Raw genomic sequence first — 25,070 nt, forward strand, 5'->3', positions numbered from 1 at the left:
CCTCCTTTCCTCCCCCCCTTTAATCCCTCTCCTTGATCTTCCCTTTGTCCCCTCCTTTTTCTTCTCTCTCTTGCTCTCCCTCTCCTTACCCTCTTCCCCTTAGTCCTTCCCTTCTGTCTCCTTCGTAGGTTTATTGTGATATGTTTCATATGCTACAAAACCCACCCATTTAAAATGCTTTGGTATGGGTTTTTTTTTCTCCTATTCAGTGTGCAGCCATTATCATCTGACTCAGAACATTTTCAATGCTTCCAAAAGAAAACCTGTACCTATTGTGGCCACACTCCTGATTACATCCTCCCCCAGTCCCTTGGCACACATTAATCTACCTTCTGTCTCTGTGCCTCTTCTGGACATTTCAGATGGATGCTTACAGCAGTCATCTGTTATCTTCTTTTTAGCACAATGCTTTCGAGGGTCATCTATATTGTAACATTTATCTGTACTTTATTTTATAACTAGATCTTATGCTACCTTGACTATTCTGCATCGTATTTATCTGTTTATCCCCTGATGGACATGTAGGTCAGTTGGTTCCTCTTTCAAACTGCTGTGAGTAGTGATTCTGTGAGCAATCATATACAGGTTTCTGCATGCAAGTTGTATTAATTTCTCAGGAGCACAGTCTGGAAGTAGAATTGCTGAGTTGTAAATATGATGCCTTTTTCTGCTTAGGCTCCCATAAAAAAGTGTCAAGAGTAGGTGATTTCTCACAGTTCTGGAGGTCGAGTCGTTCAAGCTCAAGGTAACAGTATGGTCAGTGTCTGGTGAGGGCTCATTCTTTGACTTGCAGATGGCCACCTTCTTATGCCATCATATGGGGGCAGGAAGAACCCTTTGGTGTCTCTTGTGACATCAATTCCACCAGGAAGCTCCACCCTTATACTGTCATTTAAACTCCATCATCTACCCAGGGCCCCATCTCTAAGTACCATAACACTGAGCCTTAGGGCCTTCACAGATGCATTCTGGGAACATAAAATTCATTTAGTAGCTCATGATATCTGTGAATTCAAGTTTCTGAACTTTGAAGTTCACAGGTTATTGTCTCTCTTCTTGCCTTAGCTCATGGGATGACTGCTAAGTTTATTCGAATGCTCAGACTCTGAGGCTTATAGATGCCGCCCCAGGGTCATCCCTTTATTTGTTCAACAGAAAGTAATGACTCCATCTGTGCTGGTTATTGCAAACAAGCAAACCATTTATACAATCCCATAATACTCAACAATCCAATGAGAAAAACAGGTAAAACAAACAAAAAAAGAAAAGAAAAGAAAGACCAGTATATACACGGATTGCAACCTTTAATCATGGCAGAGGGATCCCTGTCCTAGGGAAAGATGGTGTGGACAGACCTCACTGATGGATTTCAAGTGGGGCAAATCAAAGCCCTGCTAGGTTTGCCTTGGGGATTGGTCAGTAATGGTGGTGTTTGCCAAGAATGGAAGGCTACATTGGGGGCAAGTTGCTTGTGGTGAAACCAGGATTTCCATCATAGATTAAGTTTGAGAAGCTCATGAGACCCAAGGATGGCATTATTAGGTCAGATGTGGACAAGCAGGTCTAGAGTTGAGAAGAGAGGAACTGAATTTAAATGACATTTGGGAATTTTGATTTTTGAACTCCTATGAGGAGATGGGACTGTGCAAAGAGAATGTAGAGGGAGAAATGACAGTGTATCGGTTAGTTTTCTGGTCAGGATGGTTGACAGTACCTGACCCAAGCAGCTTAAAGGAGGAGAGTTTTATCCAGGCTCACAGTGTCAGGACAGGAAAAGCAGTGGTTGTAATGCCTGGGTCATATGGTGCACAAGTGTTAAGCTGCTGATCTTTTATTTATTTATTTATTTTTGGTCTTTTTGAGACAGGGTCTCCCTGTAGCCCCAGCTGTCCTGGATTCACTATGGAGACCAGGCTGGCCTCGAACTCACAGAGATCTGCCTGCCTCTGCCTCCCGAGTTCTGGGATTAAAGGCGTGTGCCACCACGCCTGGCACTAAGCTGCTGATCTTATTGTGAGGCAAACAGGAAGCAACCAGCTAACTGAAGGAAGTGGGGCAGGGCTGTAACCTTCAGTATCTTCCCCTAGTGACCCACTTCAGCCTGCTGTGCCTCTTGCCCCAAAAGGTTCCACAACATCCCCAGATAGCCAGCTGGGGACCAAGTATTCAAATACATCAGTCTGTGTGAGACATTTTCCATTGAACTGTGACAGTGGTCAAGGATAAATATAGGGGGATTTCCAGCATTCAAAGGTGCAATGAAGCAGGAGGAGACTGGATGGGAAACCGAGGAAGAATATAACCGAGGAGGGTAGGTGGGCAGGAGGCTGGGAAAAGAAGGCTTTGTGCAGGAGCAAGTGGCCATTTGCTAAAGGCAGAGAAGACAGCAGCTCGGAATTCCTTGTGGAGTTCTCCACTTGAACATGACTGGTGTCCCTGACAAGTGATGAGCTAGTGAATGGCAGGGAGGGGGCCAGAGTGAGGCAGGCCGAGGGCTTCCTGGTAGGAAGCCACTGCGCGTGTTGTTACCACTGCTCCAAAGCAGGGGATGGATTGCTATAGCAACTTGGACAGGCTAGGGTGAAAGGACATTTACTGAGGGCTTAGTTTCTTATCAGAGGAGGAAAATTTCCTTGCCTCACACTGAGGAGGTTAAAGGGGGGTGTCTGGTACATGGTTCAGGGTAGGAGGGCTGCTGGGTGGAAAAAGTGAAACTTCCTGTGACTAAGTGACATTCTTGTGTGACTTCCAGTGACATTATGAGCTGAGGTATCAGATGATCTGGTGGTAAAGGAAGCCACTTGGGAGGTGAGAGACATTCTGTGGTTTGGGTGTGATTTGTCCCCACAAGGGTTCCTGTGTTGGGAATTTGGTCCTTAGTGTGATGGTGTTGACAGGCAGTGAGACTTTTACGAGGTGGGGCTAAGTAGAAGTTCAGGAGATTGGCCCTTCCCCATGCCCTGGCCTTCTGTCTGTGTAACTCCTCCATGTAGCATGTGTTCTCACCTCTGTAATGCCATCCTCTGTGAGGCCCTCACCAGAGTGGAGATGTTGCCAGTATAATGCCCTGGAACCTTTCAAATTACAAGCCAAATAATCATTGTAAAGTACCCAGCCTCAGGTAGTTCATTGTAGTAACAGAAAACTGACTAAATTCAAGGAAAGAAGAAAACTGTGTGAAGTAGTGACTTTGGAACATTGGAAAACAAATGAATTTGAGAAAAATAGCAGTTTGACTTGGTAGTATGAATGCCAATCTGCAGTTTGAGATCTTAAATTGAAAGTGAAGCCAGTCATTTGCCTGTGTGGCTTTACCCAGGGATTTTCAGCTGCCTGGGCACTCAAGAAGAAAGTTCTGTTAGGAGTCATACTGAGGATGGTAACTATGGGGTTCGGAAACAGACTGGACAAGGAGCACTTTATGGTGGGGTTGGGGAATCTGAGGCTTGACGAGTTTCTCTGAGATGTATCAGTGGGGGACACTTGAGCAGGGGATCCCAGTGGTAAAAGGGGGCTGCTGAAGTATGGGTGCTTGAGGCTCAGTTGTTGGGAATGTAGCTGCTGCTCACCTGATCTGGACGAGGAAGGGGAGGATGGCCTGCCATGAGGTAAGGGGACCCCCACCAATTAAAAGAGCAAGGGCTAAGAGACCAGCTGTTCTGATTGTCCCCTTTGTCCCCCATGTTAAGAAGATGACAGGAATGAAGATTTCAGGAACTCCAGTGGATCCCTTGTAACTCCCACACTGTGCTTTAGAGACATCTGCTTGATGGTCTGGGTCTCGAAGCTGTGGCTGCTTCTGCCCACAGATGCTTCCCTTCTCCTCCATGACTGCCCTCAGAGCATCACTCTCCAAGGTTATATTAGAAGATGGAGATGGAAGTCCAAGTTCAGATGCTCCCGGCTGCTGCCTGGGGTTCTGGCCTTTGCCGAGTTCCATTCAGGCAGTCCAAGAGGATCTTCTCTTTGCAGGGAACCCTGTGAACACTCCCACATCGTAAGAGAAGAGAACAGGATTATTCCACATCATAATTGTATCATTGCACGTCATAACAATGGGATTTCAACACTTATTATTGCACATTCTAATTATGTGATTATTCAGTCTTTCAGCAATTATGTAATTAGATTTAATTACACCAATTGCACAAATAAATGATAGTCAACTACAAATTACTTAAAATAAAACCCAGAACTCTGCATATGTCAGCAGTTGCCCCCAAAACAAGAATAGAAAACAAGTAAAAGGAGAAGGCTTATGAAACCAGTTAGCAAGGGGAAGGAACTGCATGATCTGGAGAGATCTTTAAGGTAACGGCAGAAGTTCAGCTATTGGGAAGTTTCCTATCATATTTCCTTCCAAGAAAATGTGGTGGGTGGCAGATGAGGGAAGACCACAGCTTCCCCTCGCTGGGATCCATTGCTCTATCCGTATGGCTTAGGGAGAAAGGTGGAAAGAAAACAACAGGAATGAGAAGAGAAAGCTTGAGAGAGCGAGAGAGAGAGAAGGACAGAGGGGAGGAACAGAGTACAGTTCAGTGATGAAAAATTATATAGTGTATTTTGAGGCAGAGCACATAATCAATGCTAAGTCACATTTATTTTTGGCCCCTTAGGCCTTACTTAACTTACTCTGGTATTTCTGACCCTCAGTTCCTTCTAGATAGGAAGTCAGTTGCTACCCAGGGTTCCAGCCTATACTGAATTCCACACAGGCAGGATGGGAAGGTGCGGCCTTTGCTCTTTGCAGGGTAGGACTTCAGGGCCTGGATCCTACTCTGTTCTCTTCAAGTATAATTTCTGAGACCAAAATTTAATAGGCAGAAAACATGGCATTTGGACTAGGAATAAATGTTGTACTTATAGATGTTTGTCTTTTACATGATCTTGGGTTCTGGGAGAATTTGAAGTCAGTGCAGTATCACAGGTAACCTCCTTTTTTCCTCCCCTCTATCAAAACAGGCATCTTAGAAGTGTGTTATTTTTTGGAGAGGTTTTCTCTGCCTTAAATCTTAGAAGTAAAATGAAGAAGAGCAGTGTCTAGGCTAGGGATGTATCTTAGTTGGTAGAGCTCTTGCCTCATATGGATGAGGCCCTGGGTTCAGTCCCTAGCAGTATCAAAAATACAGACGTGTGTATACAAAATGAAGTATTATATGTCCACGAAGAATGAAATCCAGTCATCTGCAACACCATGGGTGGAGCTAGAGGACATTATGTTAAGTAAAATAAGCCAGACACCGAAAGCCAAATATTATCAAATATTATGTGTTCTTTCTCATATGTGAAAGGTAAAAAAAAAGTTGATCTGAATGTAAACCACTGATTATTAGAGGCTGGGAAGGGCTGGTACTGGGGGGTAATAAATGGAAGTTAGATGTGAAAACAGTCAGATAAGAGGAATAAGTTCTGGTTGCTCCACTGTATAGTGGGGTGACTGCAACCCATAATAACCTGTTATTTTTGGAATGTCTATAAGATAGATGTTCAAAGGCTCCCTATATAAAGAAATGTCAAGGGGGAACTGTTAACTACTCTGATTTGTCCCATGGATAGTGAGTACACGATGCATGGATTGGACCATCACACTTCACCCTAAGAACCACTACAATGAATACATGTTAATAAAAATGTAAGCAATACAGAACAGTGACCACTGTCCTGCACCTGACACAGAGCCCTCACCCTCAGCTGCTTCTGCACCCTAAAGGAGAGGAAAGAGCCCCCTCTGTGTAGGTGGCTCGCATGAGCACATCTGGGATTGTGTGCACACCGCCTTTGCACTCTTCCAAAGAGATATAATTGGTAGGTACCGTTTAAGAACATATATACTTAGGGGAAATTACCCCCTGAGCTCAGCTGAGTACCAGGAACCACTGAGCACCAGGGTTGTTCAGCTTGTGCCCTGGGATCTTCACATCGGTTGACAGGATGTGGATCAAAGTACACGTAATGGCTGTTGTGTGCACTTAGCACTGCTTCAGAAAGAAACCTCCTCAGTGGGATTGAAGGTCACAAGTTGGTTAGTTCTCCTGCGTGAATGGAAGGTTCACAAACTGCAGAGCTCACACAAGTGAGGAGGAAATACCCTTTTAAATTTCAAACAGAGGCATGTGTACACATTCTCTTCTCCTGAGTTCATGGAGAACAGAAGTTAGTGACTTTTCCTCTGGATTTTCCATCTACCCTTTGGTTTCTACAGTGCTCCAGGATGCTATTCTGTGGATTTGCTCCTCTGTAGCAGACATGAAAATTTGTGCCAAGAGAGGTTAACACGTAGCTCTGGGAGGCAGCACCTAGCACGTGGAAATCTGAGCAATCAAATCCTAGGAAATTGGAACTTAGAGAGAGGAATCGGATTGGAACGGCAGCCTGCATATCTGACCTCATCATCAAAACAAAAATGTACCAGAACAAATAAGGTGAACCTGACTCGAGATTGCAACAGGCTGGTGTTGCGCTGTCCACAAAAAGGAATCAGGAAGATGTCAAACAGAAGATGCCGATACCTGATGCAGAGCAGCCACAGATACTTTCCAAATGGTAGGGAAGAAGCAGCGTGGGCCTGTGACACAGACAGCAAATTTACCCAGCAGATAAGATCTGCCTTCCAGATTCTCAGCCCGGAGCTGGTCATTCCCGACTTGCTCTTCTTAACAGAAATGGCAATGCAAAGATTAAAGTGGTGTGCACTGACGTATAGAGGCTGGCATCTGTGTCTTAGGCCTCTCCCTGCTTATGTGTTTATGGTATACCTATAAGACCGGTAGGGATGAAGACAGTCTACAAAATGCCTTGTGCCTGTGCAGGAAAAGCAGCACACTCTGAGTGGTCATCAGTGAAGAGGAGAGGGGGAATTGTAACATGGCTGATTCAACCAGGTGCTGGGTGACCACCGTGACATTTACTCAGCAGGTGTCTGGCAAGAGGTTTAATAGTCAGGCACAGGCTTAGCTGACTGTCACTGAGAATCCTGATCTTGTTTCCAAGTTGCTCTCTATAAACCTATGAGCAGTTTCTCTACTTATTAAGAGCCTACTATGTGCAAATCTCCACGATATGCCTTTATCATTCCATTCAGTAGTATCACTATGATTTCCTCCATTTGAGGAAGAAAAGGAACTTAAGCTGTTGCTATCCTGTGGTGAGTTACTGAGGCTGGAGATTGAGCCCCTGGTCTGAATCAGGAGTCTGTCTTAATCCTGAGGCGACAGGTCCTGCTGGATTCCATTATCTGTGGAACTTGGGCTACTTTTATCATTGTAAGCATACTTGAAGTCTGGGAAAAAAGGTGATGTGAGGACACTTTTAATTAATTCTACGGAATAAGCAGATCTTGGGGTTAACATGGGACAGACTATTAATTTCTTCTTGGTCTAATCTAGAAAAGCAATTGATAAGGAGATAATTCTGTTTTATTTACAAATGAGATTGAAGGTGTGTGGTTAAATAAGTCTATAGATAGATGTCAGACATCTTCTGGGGTACATACAATACAGGTGATTAAATTATCAAGTAACATGCATAAGGGAGATGAAAATAATTTCATGTGGGTACAAAAGTTATGTTCCCACAAGAATCAGTGGGAGTTGCCTCAGGCCTAGTACTAAGGTCTGATAAGGAAAGTACTTGCAAACTTGCAGACTTCATTTTAGCTAGGTTAGACTAGGACTTTTGTATCCCCCCCTTTCTCTTTTCCTTCATTCTTTCCTTTGTCATTTTTCCCTTCCTTACATCTTCTGTGTTTCTATTTAACAAAGTTTATGCAGTGCTTACTGAGCGAAAGGCAAGGGTAGGCTTTGGTGAAATAATGAACAAGAGCAGTAAGCTTTCTATGTTCGTGGAGCTTGCTTTCCAGTAGAGATAAACAAAAACTTGGCATTCAAAGTAAAGGTAAGAAGATTCCTGTGGTTAGAGCTTACTGGGAAAGGGAGAGATTGATATGGAAAGTTATAGAGAGGTAAGAGTTGTACTCTGTAGCTAGACCTTCCCGAGAGCGTATTGAAGCTTTATGTTCAGCAGCGATGACAGTACCAGGTAATGAATGAGCCTTCCTAGGGGCCTGTGACTGTCTAGGAGCTTGTCTTATTTTAAGTAATTTAAACCTCAAAACTCTACTCAGTAAATTAAAAAATGTCTCTACTGAGTTGAAAAGCAATCTGATGTCATAATGCTAATTTTGAGAACAATTTTTATTGAGTGAACGAGTTAGGACACAATGAAACTAAATTTCAGTTTCTCACAGATATGAAACTGCATTGATTTAAATGTCTTAGTGCTAACAGTTATAGCTTTAAATGGAGAGAGAGGGTTTATTTAATGGGATTGTTCTTAAACTTTAAATTAAACTAGGGTTCTCCCTCCTTATGGTGAAAACTGGCTTTTTTTTTTTTTTTTTTTTTTTTTGCAAATAGCTCTTAACAGCTATTTTGTGTTCATGCCATGATGTCGCTTAACCCACAGTTTCATTTGAGCAAAAGTGGCATGTAGATTTAAACCATTTTGTGGTTGCTCATGATCAATCAATATAATTACACTTTTGGATTCTCTACTAATAATTCACAATAATGACAGAGGGTACTTTTAGTATTTTTTTGTAGACAGCATGATGTTTCAGGAGAGGGTGGCAACTTTAAAACTTTCACTGTGATTTTATATAATAATCTGGTTTTATACATTTGACATTTAGAACAAGGGATGACAGACTGGGGTGATGGTTGTTTGGATAAAAGTACTTGCTGTACAAGCACGAGGACCCCAGTTCAAGTCCCAAGAACTCCATGTAAAAGCCAGATGTGTAGTGTGGTCCTTTATAATCCCAGAGTGCCTCCAGATACGGAAGTGGAGATAGGAGAATTTCTGATACTTGTAGGCCAGCTAGCCTGAAATACAGTGGAAAAGCCACGAAGAGAGATCCTGTCTCAAATAAGGTAGGTGAGGACTGATATCTGAGGTTGTCTGCTGATCTCCACCGTGTACCATGTCATGTGTGTGCTAGCATATATGCAAAATAATGTCAACACGCATACACACACACAGATGCACACACACAGAGGCATCAGAAAGAAAAGTGGTAATTACAATAAACTGTCATCAAAATCAATGCTGATTTGAGAGAACAAATGAAAAGGGAAACCAGTGTTCAGTTATTTATGTGCGTGGACTCCTGGGCAGAGCCTTCACCCTGTGCACAGCAAGGAGTGGAAACCATAGCAGAAGCTGTGCTGATCTATGTAAGAAAGTAGAAGTCACCCTATTATTGTAGGCTAAACTGTCGTTTTTGAGCTCTCCTTGAAGAATTACAACATATTGGTTTGTATCCAGTAAGCCTTTTTCCAAGGAGACCCCCTAGATCCAAATCCCCATCTAAAATCCTTCATCATGTTTGTTTATTTTTAATGGCTCTTTCTATCTTCACTTGAACACTTGGCTCTTTGTATTGGATCCCTGAAGAAGCAGGTCAGCAAGAGAGACCCAAGTTAACTTCCTAAGATCTGATGGATGCACATCTCAAGATTTTAGCTGATGCTGCTGGTTTGTTTAATGTCAAGTTTGGGTCCAGCTTTCTGAACTGGAGCTCATGCTGGTGTACATACACACACACACACACACACACACACACACACACACACACACAATTATCATTTGGATAAAGAGGGAGATTTGCAAGAGAACGGTGGAGACTCCAATCATCTTTGTACGTTTTCTAAGCTAGTTGCTACTTATACATGTTATCCTTTTAGTTTTTAAAAACTTTTATTTAGTTTTTGGTTTTTTGAGACAGAGTATCCCTGTAGGCACATTTGGCCTAGAACTCACTATGTAGCTCAGACTAGCCTTAATCTCACAGAGATTGGCCTGCCTCTACCTCCTGAGTGCTGGGATTAAAGGTGTGTGCCACCACGCCCAAATATCCTTTTAGATAAAGATAAATTAATGATTTTCTATTGATTTAAGAGAGATGAATTTAATTTAGTATTGCGATACCTAATGACCCATACATCTAATCCTCTGGGACCTTCCTAATATAGAATTCAAAATCCCCCATGATCTCTCAGAGCTTTGGCCTTTCATGGCTAAGAAGGACATTCAGCTTTGTTGAGTGGTGAATGTTGCTACTTCCAATGCCATTAGCATCTTTCATCTTTATGCTTGTTAGGTAAGATAACCCATAGCTTCCCGGGGACACAGGGGACTCTATAACCTAAGTCGGTCTCTTGAAGTCACTATACCCTGTGGGGGTTATAGTGATGTTGTGGGTAGTGAAGCATCATGCGCTTTGAGTTCTTCTCTGTGAAGGATGGTGGGGGCCACTTAAATCCATATTGGAAGATGGGATTTCTTGATCAAGGTTAGCACCTAACTGGGTGGCACTCTATTCTCTTGCATCCTTTCACTTCCTTCCTTTATCCTTTCATTTTGTTCCTCTTCCTAAGCATTTATTTGGGACCTCCTGTGACCCCTTCCCCACCCCGACCTGGGGCTCACAGTGCAGCAGGGGAGGGAGAGAGATTCCAAAGCAGATTACCTCACCACAACTGCCTGACCGCACTGGAAACAAAGTACTAAGGAAGAGAAGGAAACTTAGAAAAGGGCTTGGTAACTTCTGGGTGCACTGGAAACAAAGTGCTAAGGAAGAGAAGGAAACTTAGAAAAGGGCTTGGTAACTTCTGGGTGAGGGAAGGATGCAGGAAGGCTTTCAGGAGGCGGTAGCCACCACCCAGCTGGGTGTTTGGCATGAAATGAGTGAACCTTTGAAAGGGACCAGCAGCCAGTGCTTAGCTGGTGTTTATCCTTAGAGCTGCTGGATCCCTAGAATCCTCCTCTTGTTCACTGGTTAAGAAATTTCTTTATAAAGTGATTGTAATGAGAATAGGCCCCCTCTTCACAGGAGCGTTTTCTAGCTCTTCAGGCAATGCTTTGACTAATTCATTTGTTCCCAGGTCAAGTTGTTCTAGTTGATTGGCATTTCAGCAGTTTAAGGAGAAAGCTTTGGACTTACTAAAAGCCCAAGCCCCCAGCAGGTAAAGCAACTCCAGGCGCACCACAGTGACATACCATCTATTTCAGGAAGGGCTGGATCTGTTCTTCCTAGATGTTCATCTGCTGGGCCTTCAGTTCTAGGAGCTTTTGAGCTTTGCACATGTCCCCATTTTTATTTTTTTCCTCTCAGAAGCAGCTTCTCAGAAAGATGAAAACTGTTACTATGTTCTTAGTAAAGCCCTTGGGATTCTACGGATCCATCCTCACGGCCTCATTTTGGCCTTGACTTTACATCCAACAGTATTGCCTAGAACGAGTAGAGACAGAGTAGATGCCACCTGTGGGTGATGGGGGAGGGTGTTGTAAGCTACCTGAACTCAACTTCACCCCCCCACACACAACTTTGCTCTTTATTTGTAATTCTATGCTTAGACATTTATTGTGGCAGCCTTTTTGATTATTTCTTTACTTCTAAGTAGATCTTCATATCGCCTTGCATCTGGCATTGGCTTCCAAGTGTGGTGAGCATTAAGCTTTGGGGCAAAGAAAGAGAGAAACGAATAGGAAGTGTAAAGATGGTGTAGTGCAGGACCAACATCAATAGCATCGTTTGCCCCAGCTGGCTGCCTGGCATCTGCTTTCCTGAGATGACTGCTGATTCTTCCTAGGAGCTGTAAGAGTGAAACCACTGAGGACAAGTCAGCCTTCGGGTTGCAACAGCAAGAGGTTTATTTAGTACACAGGTACCTGTGGGCACAAAGTCTCCTTGGAGGACTTGCGCGCCCCCATGCTGGGTTTTGGCACTTTTATAGAGCAGAAGCGGGGTACAGAAGCAGAAGCATGGTTATTGGCCCATTCAAACGAGTATAAAGCATGAGGAAGTTAAGTTGCTAAATTCTGGGTGGGTGACTTATGGTACAGATCTGATTTCCTGGTATCGAGCCCCAGGGATTGCCAGATGCAGATGGCTTGACCACTATGTCCTGTTTTTCTGATAAGCTAGTTTCTCAATGCTTGACCTCTTGTCAGGCATTCCTATCAGGTGGCCTCATGGCGCCTAGGTTTTTCAGAGCTACTTTAGCATATCATGTTAATGACTTATGTTCCCTGACAGCTGATTCCGTCTTGAGGGATTGTCTCTCCGAATCCATGTGGCAAGTAAATGATGCTTTTATTTCAATTAGTGTCCCTCTGAGAAAGGCCAGTATTAGCATGCATCTCAGCTTCTGTGCCTCTCTGTGTTATTTGCAATTCTACATGATATTACATACACAGTAGGTGCCCAATAAATGCTTTCTAAAGAGATCAGTTTGCAGATTAAAAAAGATTATTTTATGTGTGTGAGTGTTATGCCTGCATGGGTGTAAGTGCACCTGTGTTGTGCAATGCCTGCAGAGGACAGAAGAAGGTATCAGATCCCATGGAACTGGAGTTACAGGTGGTTGTTAGCTGCCACGTGGGTGCTAGAATTTGAATCTGGGTCCTGTGTAAGAATAGCCAGTGCTCTTAATTGCTGAGCCATCTCTCCAACCCCAGTTTGCAGATTTTTAACAGGCCTTCATCAATACAAATATATTATCTTGGCCCCTGGCTATGTTAAAGCCAAACAAATGAAGGAGTTTTGGTTTTTTTTAATGATAATTTTATTTTGCAGTACCTTAATAATCACAAGATGATGCAAAAACAGCACGACATTTCTTGGTGCCCTGTCCCCTGTTTCCAATGATAAGACTCTGTATTATGTCTCTATATTTCATTGTCACAGAAGTAAGCTGTGACAGAAAGCTGTAACCTTTTTGGGTTTTGCTAGCTTTATACATTTTTTCTGTAAGACTTGTGGTGTTTTGGTGCTTGTAGATTTGTGTTACCAGCTCCTCAGTCAGCATTAGCACAAAGTAACTTTGTTGTGAAAAACTGAATTTTAAAAGAGGAAACTAAGAACTTACAAAAGAAACACAACATTTATATGAAGTTACATTAAAGCATTTTGAAATGGTGCCAATTCCAAAATGTTTAAAATCAAATGACAACAAAACAATGGTTATTCAGATGACTACTTTAAAATATAGGACTATAGGTTTTTCTGTAGGATTTTTATTATTTTTATTTTATGTGTATGTGTGTATTGCTTGCATACATGTAAGTGCATTCATGTCGTGCAGTGCCCGAGGAGGTTCTAGAAGAAGGCGTCAGATCCCCTGGAACTGGAGTTACAAATGGTTGTTAGATGCCATGTGGGTGCTGGGAATCAAATCAGGTCCTCTGCAAGAGCAGCCAGTGCTCTTAACCTCTGAGCCATCTCTCCAGCCCTGGACTATAGGTTAAACAAACCAACAACCCCTCCCCCTCCCTGCCTGCATGCCAAAATCCCCACCTATTTTGTTTTGTTTCTTTACTGGACTTACACACAATCAAAATGTCCTTGAACTTTAATGAGTTCTGTTAGTCCAATGTGACCTTGTTCTCTACTGGATAATGATCCCTCTTTGTGATGTTTATCCTAAATCCCTCCCCAGTGTGTGCCTGTGGAAGTGAGGGTGGTCCTCACGCTCTCAACTGGACCACTGTGGAAAGCAAAGCCCCACCTGTTTCTGGTGATGGTGATGTTGGGGCATGCAGACAAGAGCTTTTAGCCTTTGCTGGTTAACAGATGGATTCCATACATACCAGAAAGGCCACCCCGGGAAAGTGACAGCACTCTGATGCTCCTGCATGCTGTTTCATTTGGTAACGATGCTTGTGTCTGTCCATCTGTCTCCTGGGGCCAGCAGTGAGGAGGATGCTGTGTTCATTGGCTTTCTCAACTTTTAATCCATTTGGGATTAATCCAAGGCGGGGAGTATCAGGTATCTGAGAATAATAAACACCCTTCTCAGACCTGGACCAGACTTCCTCCTTGCTTTAGCAAAAGCCACCTGGATTGGATCTTTTCAAACTAAGATCTGTTGCACTGCCCTGGGGAGGGAGTTAGGTAGGGACAAAAGACTAAATCAAAACCACGCTCTGGTGAGCATTTTCCCAAATGCGTTTAAGCAGCACAGCAGGTATGGCTGTAGGTGCTCTCAGCCTGTTTCCATGGTGAGCTCAGGGCATCACAGCTTCTTAGTAAAGCCATGTGCAGAGGGTTTTTCATGCATCATAGTCTTGTCCTGACTCTATGCCAGACTAGAATGGACTTGAGGCAAATGGGAATCCACCCATCAAGCGTTATCAATCACATGGTCTCAGCAACTTTCTTCTTTCTGCTTCCCGAGCTGAGAACATAGAGTTCCCATCATGCCTACAGCTGGAAAGTTGAGCTAAGTGCCCATAAACACACTTGGTCACTCTCTAAAGAGAGAGCACGTTCCCAGAAAATAGCACCTTCTTTCTTGCTCTCCTAACTGTAACCAAAAGAAAGCTTCACTTCCTGAATTTGTATCTCTGGTAATTTTCTGAGAACTGAACTCTCTAAACCCCAAAAGAACCTGTTATGGAGCCTGAATCCTGGTGGAATCATAAAGTGAACTGTAGAGGCAGAGCACGTACTAGCCATACCTCCTCCGTAGGCCTAAGTGTGCCTGTCACTGTGGGCTTGTGCCTAGTACATCCAGCTGTGTCTGTTCAAGGTACAGAAACGTGTACTTCGCATGGAACCCTACTACCATTTAAAGGCTGCTTTTCTAGTAGCCTTTCCTTCCAAAGATAACCTCATGCTTTGATTTCCTTGTGGCACAAAGACCCCCACAATACACATAGGGGAGAGTGGGCATTGTGGTTTAGGTAACTGCTTTCAGAGGTGTTTTAAGCCTGATGTTGGTTTCTAGAGAAGCCATGACAGCATAGACCCCAAAGAAAGGCATTCTCCAGGATGGTTTTAATTGTACAGCAGCAGTAATTTTCATCTGAGGATGTAAGGTGGCTTTTCTCTGGGATTTAACTCGATGAACTGATCTCTTGGCCTCCACATTGTCCTGCTTCCGGTTTCTACTCCACATTGATTGACCCAGGGTTACCTTGCTTCAGACAAGGCTACCTCACCGTTCCCCTGCATTTGAGTCTCTGCCAACTTCCTGCTTTCTCTAGGCATGCTCCTGGGCATACCATCTCCTGTCTGTTCTTGGAACATGTCAGCTCTGCAGTCTACTGGGTTCCAGGATAGTCTATGGCTCTGTCTTCTGCTTCCAAATCTCTGTGTACACTTAGCCTCTGATTCCTGTGCCTCATCCCACCTTCTCACTCAGATCAGGGTCTAGTCATCACTCAAGACCTAGCTCAGAAATTATTCAGAAACCACTGTCTGCTTCCAGAGCTCTTCGGGGTTTACCTGGTTTGGAGTATCCATGATCACCCTAGATATTGCTGACACCACATTTGCCAGGTACTGTCCTCTAACTGAGCAGTTAAGTTTCACTCACTGGTTTCACTCAAAAGTTCCAGAAGCGGGTGGTTATTCGCATTTTGGCAAGGACATTGAAGTCCAGAGAGATAGACAATTTGTCTTGGGTCAGAAAATATATTTAGTAGAATTCTGAAGCAAGCCACTCTTGTATCTATACGCTGCCAGAAATTAAAATCTGGATAGATTCTTCTGCTAAGTTGAAAATTACCCAGGAGCAGGATTCATTTTATTGAGTTTTGCATCCCTCCAACTCACCTAATGCCTGTCACTGCAGAACTCTAGAGATATTTGAGGAATGAATAGTCTGGATTATTATATATGTATTAAAATGTAATTCTTGTGAAAATAGCCTTTAAATCTGTCATTTGACCTGTAAGAGACAAGTTGGGATGGAGTAGAAACAGCTGCATGCCAAGGCCTGGGGGAGGTGTTGGGAGGAATCCCATGTGTCCCGTCTACCTGCGTATGTCCCCATGTTTTGGTGGTTCTGGGGACCTGGAGGGTGCTTGTCTCTCAGTGTGATAGTTGGCTAGTTGCTGCTTGTTCACAGTGGGCCCAAGGCCCTATCACAGCTGCCTGTATCCTGTGAGCTATAAACAGCCTGAGCTCCAGGAGAACATGGTAAAGAGAATCATTTATGAACATGAAACCTGCTTTTTCCCCTACTTAGAGAAAGAGAGAGAGACAGAGAGAGACAGAGAGAGACAGGGAGAGAGACAGAGAGAGAGAGAGAGAGAGAGAGAGAGAGAGAGACACGCTAGGGGAGAGGAATTGCATCTTAGGATTAGACCATAGGCCTCTTTGAGTTGTGTTCAATGTGCCGAGGTCACAGATGGCAGATCAGGCAGGAAAAAAGAAGATAAGACTTCTGTGAAGCCGGTAGCATGTTAGAAAGCTCTCTTCAGAACTACTACGGCCTTGACATTAGAGATGAGCTTGATAGGCTCACCACCCAATAAGTGGTGTTTTTCTTGAAAATGTAAAGGCCTGAGTTCGATCCCGTTAGCCCACATAAATGAAGCCAGGCATGGTGATACATGCTTGGAAGCCTAATGTGAAGGAAGTGTATACAGGTGGATCACTGGGGCTCACTAGCCTAGCTTAAGTGGTGAGTTCCAGACCAGTGAGAGACTCTGTCTCAAAAAGGTGGATGGTATCTGAGGAACAATGCCCTAGGTTGACCTCTGGTCTCTACATGCACATATATATACATGTGTATCTATACACATAAAAGCATGAACCTCCACTCACAGAGAGAGAGAGAGAGAGAGAGAGAGAGAGAGGAGAGAGAGAGAAGAGAGAACTTTAAAGTTCTCAATTGTTTAGTTGTTTACTGATCAATTTTAATTAAAAGAATATATTAAGGAATCACCTGTATCTGAGGTTCCATTCAACGAGGATAGGGTAAACTCACTGTCCTGTCATACATGCTGAGATGAAGAAAATAAGGTTTCGTTGGGAGTGGGTTCAAGTTCAGGGTCATACATGACTTTTAGGGTGATGTTGCATAATTGAGTTTTCATGACTGTTGGGGTCTGTCAACATCTTGTTCCGCCTGGAGTTTCTCTACAAGCCCTGTAACCACACTGTGGTGTTGATGCTTAATGTCTTTTATTTATCTACCCAATCTCTACTCTGCTTCTGCAATAAACTGTCACTACAGGAAACCATGGTGTGTATCTTTATGTCATTGATGCTTTGCTCCTCCTGAATTTCCAAAGCATCTAAACAATTATGGTGGATGTCATGAAGTTATTTGTCAAAAGGCACTTTATAAAAATACATGTATATGAAAGTCTGGCCATGGAAACCATCTCATTAGAGTAACAAGTTCCTGTCCTTCCCTGCCGTCCCCTTCCTGTCTCTCCCCTCCTGGGCCCCAAAGCTGCCTCTTCTCTCGTGTGCCAGTGCTCTGTATGGTGTTCTGTTTGTAGTGGTTTGAACCTTTTTCTGCCTGTGTCTCTCATTGCCGAAGTAACTCACCTCTCTCATATCGACTCTTACCCAGGAGCCGCACAGCAGACTCTTTGATGTAGGTTTTTTCTGCATGGCAGCTAAGGCCAAGTGTGGTTTTCATTGCATGATGCAACCTCACCCTTTTGGTTGTCGTCTCCAGGTTAACTAGATCCTTTCCCTGCACTGCCCATGCATGTGATGTGCTTTCCCTGGTGGCTCTGAATGTATCAGGCACTGGACGCATGCATGGAATTAGAGCGCCACACATTCCGATACACTACAGTACTGGGATATGAATATGAGTCTTCTTGGACATCCTTCTGGACCCCCAACTTTCTGATGTACCCCAGAGCCACTCCATCCCATGGATATTCAAGACTGGAACATAGACAAAGAAAGAACTGAATCTCCTGTTAGGCTTCTACTGAGGAAAAGGCTCCTGACAAGGAATTTAGAACCTAAGGTCCATTTCCAAGTAGTATCTTACCTGATGGTCACTTCCATGCCTTCCCATCTCTGCATGCATGTGCTCACAGTGACCAGGGCGCCCGTCTCCTGTTAAATCTTTCTGAACAAGTTTTGCTAGTTTAATTTCGCTTAGACCAGATACACAGTTAAAAAAAATAAAACCTACTTTGTAAGCTAACTGCCCTGAAAAATACGATTATTTGCCTTTCTCATAGTTTATTCTGTTCAGGAATACCATTAATTCAAGTTTAAAATATATAAAAGGATAGTACTATAAAAGGTATTCACTGAAGCGTGCTGGCATTGTATTCAGAGTTATTGATTGATAACTATGATCATTTTCTCTCCCTGTTGAAATACATTATTTTTTACTGTAGGACTAGTGACTGTCTTTAAAAGTGCTGTTATTCTTTTTTATTACTAAATATGTTTTTTCTCTTTCTTCCTTGTATTCTCGGGATAGATTTTTATACAATCTAATTGTCAGGATATGTTTTCTTACTGGATCTGTTGCTGTTGTTATTTCAAATAAGTAGGTGTTTTAAATTTCAGATCTAAACTGGCCACGAAGTGAGAAAGTAAAAGGCGGAGTATTATCTAGCTCTGCTAATCCTGCAGTGGAAGTGGGAATTCCCACAGTATTAGTTGGTCGGCATACTTAGACTAAACTGTGCAATTCAACATTTTGAATAAAACAAAACAAAACTGAAGACTTCCGGCCTTGTTTTTCCCTCTCGAATTGTGTTCCAGATATCTGGGGGCTTAGTAGAGCTAAGCTCCCTCCACCCTACTTTTCTTCCCGTTCTATTAGACATCTCCTACTCACCCTATTGAAATAGACTTTGTTTAGAATTTCAAACATTTGGGGCAGGGGTGGGTAAGCAGTTAAGAGGTTCTTTGAATGGGCATGTTTTCCTTTCTGAAAGGAGCTGGCATGAAATTAAAGGACAGACCTGTGCAGCAGGTGATTCTGACCTGGAGGTTGAAATGCTCACCATTAGGAGAGCTTTCATCTGGGGCCCTGGGAAAGGAAAAATCTGAGTCTCTCTGTGAGCTTCTTCAGAAGAGACCCATTCCTCCTCCTTCTCAGAAACACACAGTGCTTCCGGATACAGTCAGAGGATCGCTGCAGGAAGGCAGAGAGCGAGGCTAAGTGGGTTCATTCACAGAGACAAAGGAGAGAGTCCTAAGAAATCAGCTCCAGGGGCATCCTAGGCCCTCACCACTGTGTTTTCACAGGGATGCAGAAAACAAGAGAAATCAGAGTAAAAGCACTAAAAAGAGCTGTCAGGAGAAAGGAAGGGAAAATAAGCTTCTTGTAATTCACAATACTCTCTTCCAAATTGGGATTCTGAAGCCAAGTGCACACCATTGATACACTGAAAAGAATTATTTCTGTGATATGAGCAGACAAAATGAATTTTGATAAATAAATGACTTCCAGTGGTAACCAGAATCAAGAGGGAAAGAGAGAGTGAAGGAAAAGAAATATTCCTAGAGCTAAGATGTTGATTTCATGAAGCAATTCAGAAGAAAATGAGAAAAACATATACTTGAAGATAGGACTGTGTGCTTGTAGGACTTAGCGAGGCATTCTCTTTGTCCTGTTAACAAGAACAATTTGGTTCTGGTTACTTGTTCCATCTGATTCTCCATAGTCCTATTGGTCTCTACTGCCCGGCTTGCTTCATGACGTTCCATACAAATGACTCTGGCTTTCTTGTGCTCAGCAGATTCATGACTACTAATCAGCAACATCTCAGACTGCCCTTTTTGGCTGTGATGCCACTGGGCTCTCCACAGAACTCCTAAGTAGGAATACTTATAAAACATCCCTGCCTCAGCTGTCAGCCAAAGACAGATGTAAGGCATAGCTATTTTATTTCCTTGTGCGGTGAAGGAATAATTGTTTTCTATGTTCAATGTCAACAAGACTGGTACCTGGTCTCTCCCTGTATCTTAAAAGAATCCTTGATAACTAAACAACCTCAGGATGTCACAAACAAAGCTGTCGGCATCACCAAATTCATGTGTAGCAGTTAACAAATGGGGGTCCTCGGGCTGAGTGTATATGTTATGGATTATCACTTTTTAATCTTCAAAATAAAGCAGCGAATAAAAAGTTCTTCAGGGCCTGGTGCTACTGGGCCTCCTGACATCAGCACTAGACATACCTTCCATGCTGGAACTCTTTTTTTTTTTGGACACGTGGACGTTTCTGATCTGGACACCAGTAGTGGCACTGACTGCCCTCTCTGGTGAATCAAGACTAGCAGATCTTCTTCAAGAACTCTAGCACAGCAGGACAAGTGACCATGTCAGGATGTGACTCTAGTCTCCAATCTCGGGACTGCAGTGGAACTCTTTGTGAGTGTAGACCTTGAGTGGATTCCTCAAGTGCAGATGTGGGTGTGAGGTATCAGAGCTGGAACCACAGAGGTAGTTGTTGATTTTCTACACTATGTACTTAGAGGTAGAATCAGAGTGAGGGAGCAGTGCCAAGGGAACTGTATCAAAGACAGGGAAGAGGACAAGGGAAAGGAGCATATGGCGTACCTTAGTAGCGAACCCAGTGAGTGATCTCTAAGTGTCAAGACCAACATCCGGTGAAAGCTCAAAAAGAATTGTTCTCACCTCTGCCTATACTACCAGCTGGAAGCCCCACAATTATTTGAAAGTGTGTTATATGGTGAGAATCCTAAGTTACCTAGTCATCATTGCCCTCATGGCTTGTAAACAGAGGTAAATAGAGGACTCGTGTTTCCCTGGCACCTATGCCAGGATGAAATCTTGACTGCCAGCTACCTTGAAATTCTGCCCTGGGCTGCTTCCTTCATGAAGAGTGATCCTGGACTATTGCTCACCAACATCTAGGAGCTGACTATTATTGCATTTAAATGATAGTTTATGAGCCTCTTAACACATGTGTGACATTTAGTATCCAGAGAAAGGCCATGGGAACAGAAGGCAGGGGTTGGATGAATCCTCTTACCCAGGTCAAGATGCCTCACTTCTTGTTCCAGACAGATTTAAGAGGAGCATGGCCTCAGGGGCCACTGTCGTCCCCTGACCCCAACAACTGCATTCGAGTCTCTGTATCTGAGTCCCCAGCTCTCTATCCTGACCTGAGACTTTTTCTCTGGCTTCTTCTATCAGCCTCCGTTTACCTCACGTAGGCTATTCCATTTGGTGAATAGACCCAGGGTGGGATTAGGCTGGAACAGAGCATATGTTTGTGCTACAGGTTTCTAAACGTGCATGTATCCATGCATTTTCTTGTGGCCACCCACATGCCACACATACTTTCACAGGCCTGCAGGAGTTCTCCACCTGTTGTCTGGAGTACATGAATGAGGGCAGATGCATTTAGTGCTAGTTGAGTGTCCTATTCTATCCCTCTTCTGGATAAATGAGACTTTGCTAAAGAGAAGATAGAGGTAGAGAGTTGGGTGAAGAGGATGGATCCATTTGGTTCCACTGGAAGTTTAGTGAAGACTGTATCAAACAGACCCTTTTTATATAATAGCTTAACTCTGATTTATTACATAAAAGTTGCTGGCAAATATGAATGCTAATTCTCCTCTGGTAACAACAGCGATTGAAACAATTGTAGTCTGTAGTCAAGCTGGAGAAAATAAGCATTAGTGGGTAGGTTGTCTTGGACATCATTCCAAGATTCCAACAGTGAAGAAATACATATTATGGGAGTAGAGCTAGAAGAGATTGATGGGTTCACTCCTCTGCCTGTCTTCCACATGCACATTAAACCAACAGGGCGAATGGAAAGGTGTCCAGCCTCCTGTGGGCACTCGTTAAAGTGACTCATGGTTTTCGCTGTTAAGGAATCATGGTTGATTTTGTATTTGTGACACTATACGGCTGTCTTTATGGAAATCTCATTTCTCTATGATTCTTCTTTATTCGTATCCAGAATGAATATCCCGGTATATAGAATCTCACCACATGTTAGTGAAATACCCAATCATCGTATATCCTGCTGGGTATTGGAATCACATTGGAATATTTTAGGATGCAACTTTGTAGATATAAGTAGAAACATTGAACATAGAGAAAATTAACCACATCAGTTTTCATTCATTATGTCATGACTTCCGGGACATTTTCTACAGGCAGTTGTTACTGTCATAACTCCTGTTGCTTAGTTATAAATACAACTGTCATTTGTTGAAATACCCGATTTCTTCCTTACAGAAGCCTTTTAAATTTGTCTCCTTATCCCCAGTTTACAGACTAGAAAGCCAAGGCTTGGAGAGGCCAAGTTGTTTGCACAACATAATACAGGTGATAGGCAATAGAGCTAGGATTTCAGTTCATCCTTCTGGTTTCAAAACAACCTAACTGACAACTACTGTTGAGGTTCATTTGTTACAGCAGTGTTTTGCTTCTGCAAGATTTATGTGCATTTGTGTATATAAAAGGACATAGAGTAAGGGTACAAATGGGGACCCTAAGGACACATAAGAGACTAAATTCTTTTTTAGAGAAAAGTTAAAATGCTCCATAAGAAAGTGGAAACCACCTAAGTTTTATGATAGCAAATTGTCTATGTGTTTCATTGAGAAATCTAGTGTGTAAGGAACTGACATGTTTTATCCTCTCCATCAGCAATCTGTGTCATTTTCTTTGTCTCTTAGAAGAATGCTTCATTCTTAGGGCTAATTACTCAAGTAGACACCCTGTGCCATATAAATGCTCTGAAATCTAATGCTGTCATTGTTGCTCAAAGCTCAGGGTTACAGAGCATCTGAGGATTCCAAAGAGCTCTGTGGGTTTATATACCACCTCTGAACACCCCAGTTCATTTCAACATAGTTCTAATGACATATTTATTTATTGCTATTGAGTCTCATCTCATCATTTTAGCACAGGCATAATTAGAAGCTGTTGTCAGAAAGATTAATAGGTCTGTCGATACAAACCATAGCTAAGGACTTCCCGACATAGCCATTTAACCAGTGGGCTCTTAGGATCATGATAGATCCATACTGAAGAGTAAAAAAGGGTTTCCTGTTTACATTAGAACCATTCTAATGTCTAAGAAAAGTGTTTTAAGATTAAAACAAATAGTCCTTTTGATATAGTTGTCATTAATCTTGATCATTCATTGAATGTGGCCCACTCGTCAAGGAAGGGGCTTAGAAGACACCTACCTTACGTATTAGGGATGAAGTCATAATGCTGATTAACAGAACAGACTTGATTCTGCTAAAGAACTTAAAAATTACATAACTTACTCATTGTATGTCCCACCCCAACACTGGGAAGATCAATTCTTAAGTGCACAACTCTGACCAGGTGATTAATAAGAAAAGAAAAAGGACACAAAGCCAGATTCAACTTGTATCAATTCAGAACCTGAGAAGTGCTAGGGTTCTCTCCAGTGCAGAAGGCAATGGTCAACATAGAAGTTGCTGCTTTCTCAATGATTAATTAGTGTCATTAACATGAAGTCCATTACTGTTATGAACTTGTAAGGCAGTTTTTGAGATAGAAAGTTTTATGAAAAATAACACTCATTTTTAGTTTGAACTGCCTCCCTTTTAAAGTTAGCTTCAATATTCTAGATATCCAGGTACCCTTGATCCTATTTATACATAGGTAAACGGAGGCACTTAGTTTGATCAATACATCCAGACATCACCAAGAAAACTTCATACTACTGAGATCGATCCACTCTCTTTGGCTATAGATAAGTTCCATAGAAGTTATATCTAAATGAGGTCATCTGTTCTCTTCACTTTGACTGGATGGAATGGTATGCAGGCTTATTAATCACCTAGTCTATAATTAGGGGTATTCAAAGGTTCAAAATACTATAGCTTTTACTAAATCCATTTTGGTTTTTGAGACAGTCTTTTGTAGCCTAAGCTTGCCTATAACTCAGTAGGTAGCCAAAGATGACCTTGAACTCTTAATCTTCCTGCTTCTACCACCCAAGTGGTGGGATCACAGGCCTGTGTTTGTTCTTATTTGAGAGAGAGAGAGAGAGAGAGAGAGAGAGAGAGAGAGAATGAACCTTTTTTAGCCATCTTTCAATAACCAGGATGACAACAAGGAATTACTCACATATAAAGGGAGAACATTCAACAGATGGGATGAGTCTGTATTTCCAGAAACATCAAGAGTCCTAGGGAGGACTTCTTAGGATGATTAGCACATTACGTGCCCACCTTTACAGAATAAAGATAGAGTTTAAACAGATCAGCCTTCTCTGGATTCTCTCAAATAACCACACAAACACATGAAGTCTTTCTAGGGCAATTTGACCTCATCCAGCCTTTAGACTACCCTCTTGTTTTTGTATGAGCTTCCTGGGAGACTGTGGAAAACAGAGATTGTGTCTTATGCTGCTTCTTCCTTTCCAAAGAGATTGCACCAATTAGGAAAGGGAAAGTGAGATTATAGTAAGGGTAGTTGATCTCCATCCCAAGTCAACCACTTTGTTATATGACCTTGAGTAGACACTGGAGTCTCTGCTTTTCTATTCATAAGACGAAGATTCTTAGCAAAATACCTATTTTATTTGATCATCACGTGAGGACCAAATTCAGTATTATGAGTAAACTCTATAGTGTGAATTAAAGAAGACTTTAATATGAGTTCAGTGAGTCACTTTCTAATTCCGGAGTTATAGAAATTTATAGATAAGGGGAAATTCAGAAAGGGCAGAAGTTATCTGATGAGTCAAGAGTTTAGGTTAACCTTGAAGGCTACCTGAGGTTTGAACACAGAGATACGAGAACGTGAAGAGGTCACAGCACAAACGTAGATTTAGAATTGGCCATGCTTGGGTCCCATTCGTGAAGGAATGAAGGTATCAGCAAGCTGGTGGTACAAAGGATTTGAACTGAAACAAAGTAGAAGATACAGAATGAGGTATATTTAGGAGCGTTCTTCACAGTCAGGCTCAGGGCTGACGTAGGAGGCAGAAGAGTCCCTGAGGCTGACTGAATGATGTCTTGTAATTAGATTAATCTGGCAATATTGCAGAGGTGAGTCGGAGAAGAGTCTGTAATCATTAAACTTATTGAATTGACTCATGTCTGCAATGCCTTGGTCTGACCTCTAGTGGTCCATAATCCTGATGGGAATTGAAAGGGTCCCATTCAATTTAGAAAGGGACCAACCTCAAGAGTGGGGAGAATTTGAATGTTGCAAAGATTGCACAAAGCACTATCTTGTTTCTCGGCCAGTCCCTTCCCTATTAAATCATCTTGAATGTTTGTTTTGTTGTGTTTCTAAGCTGCTTAACATTTCTTTA

At 42.6% G+C, this 25,070-nt stretch overlaps 1 protein-coding gene and 1 non-coding gene across 23 annotated transcripts in view; one reads left to right on the forward strand and one right to left on the reverse strand.

Annotated features, from left to right (window-relative positions):
- The window catches only part of Kcnma1 (potassium calcium-activated channel subfamily M alpha 1), a 788,086-nt gene that overhangs the window by 445,910 nt on the left and 317,106 nt on the right, over positions 1 to 25,070 (forward strand). The gene's annotated exons all lie outside the window — the stretch shown is intronic.
- Positions 19,999 to 20,130, reverse strand: LOC115067128. The gene has a single exon (XR_003846562.1). It is a non-coding gene; the product is annotated as a small nucleolar RNA SNORA3/SNORA45 family (small nucleolar RNA).

This window comes from Nannospalax galili, unplaced genomic scaffold (assembly GCF_000622305.1).
Source record: "Nannospalax galili isolate Female #2095 unplaced genomic scaffold, S.galili_v1.0 scaffold83, whole genome shotgun sequence".
NCBI lineage: Eukaryota > Metazoa > Chordata > Mammalia > Rodentia > Spalacidae > Nannospalax > Nannospalax galili.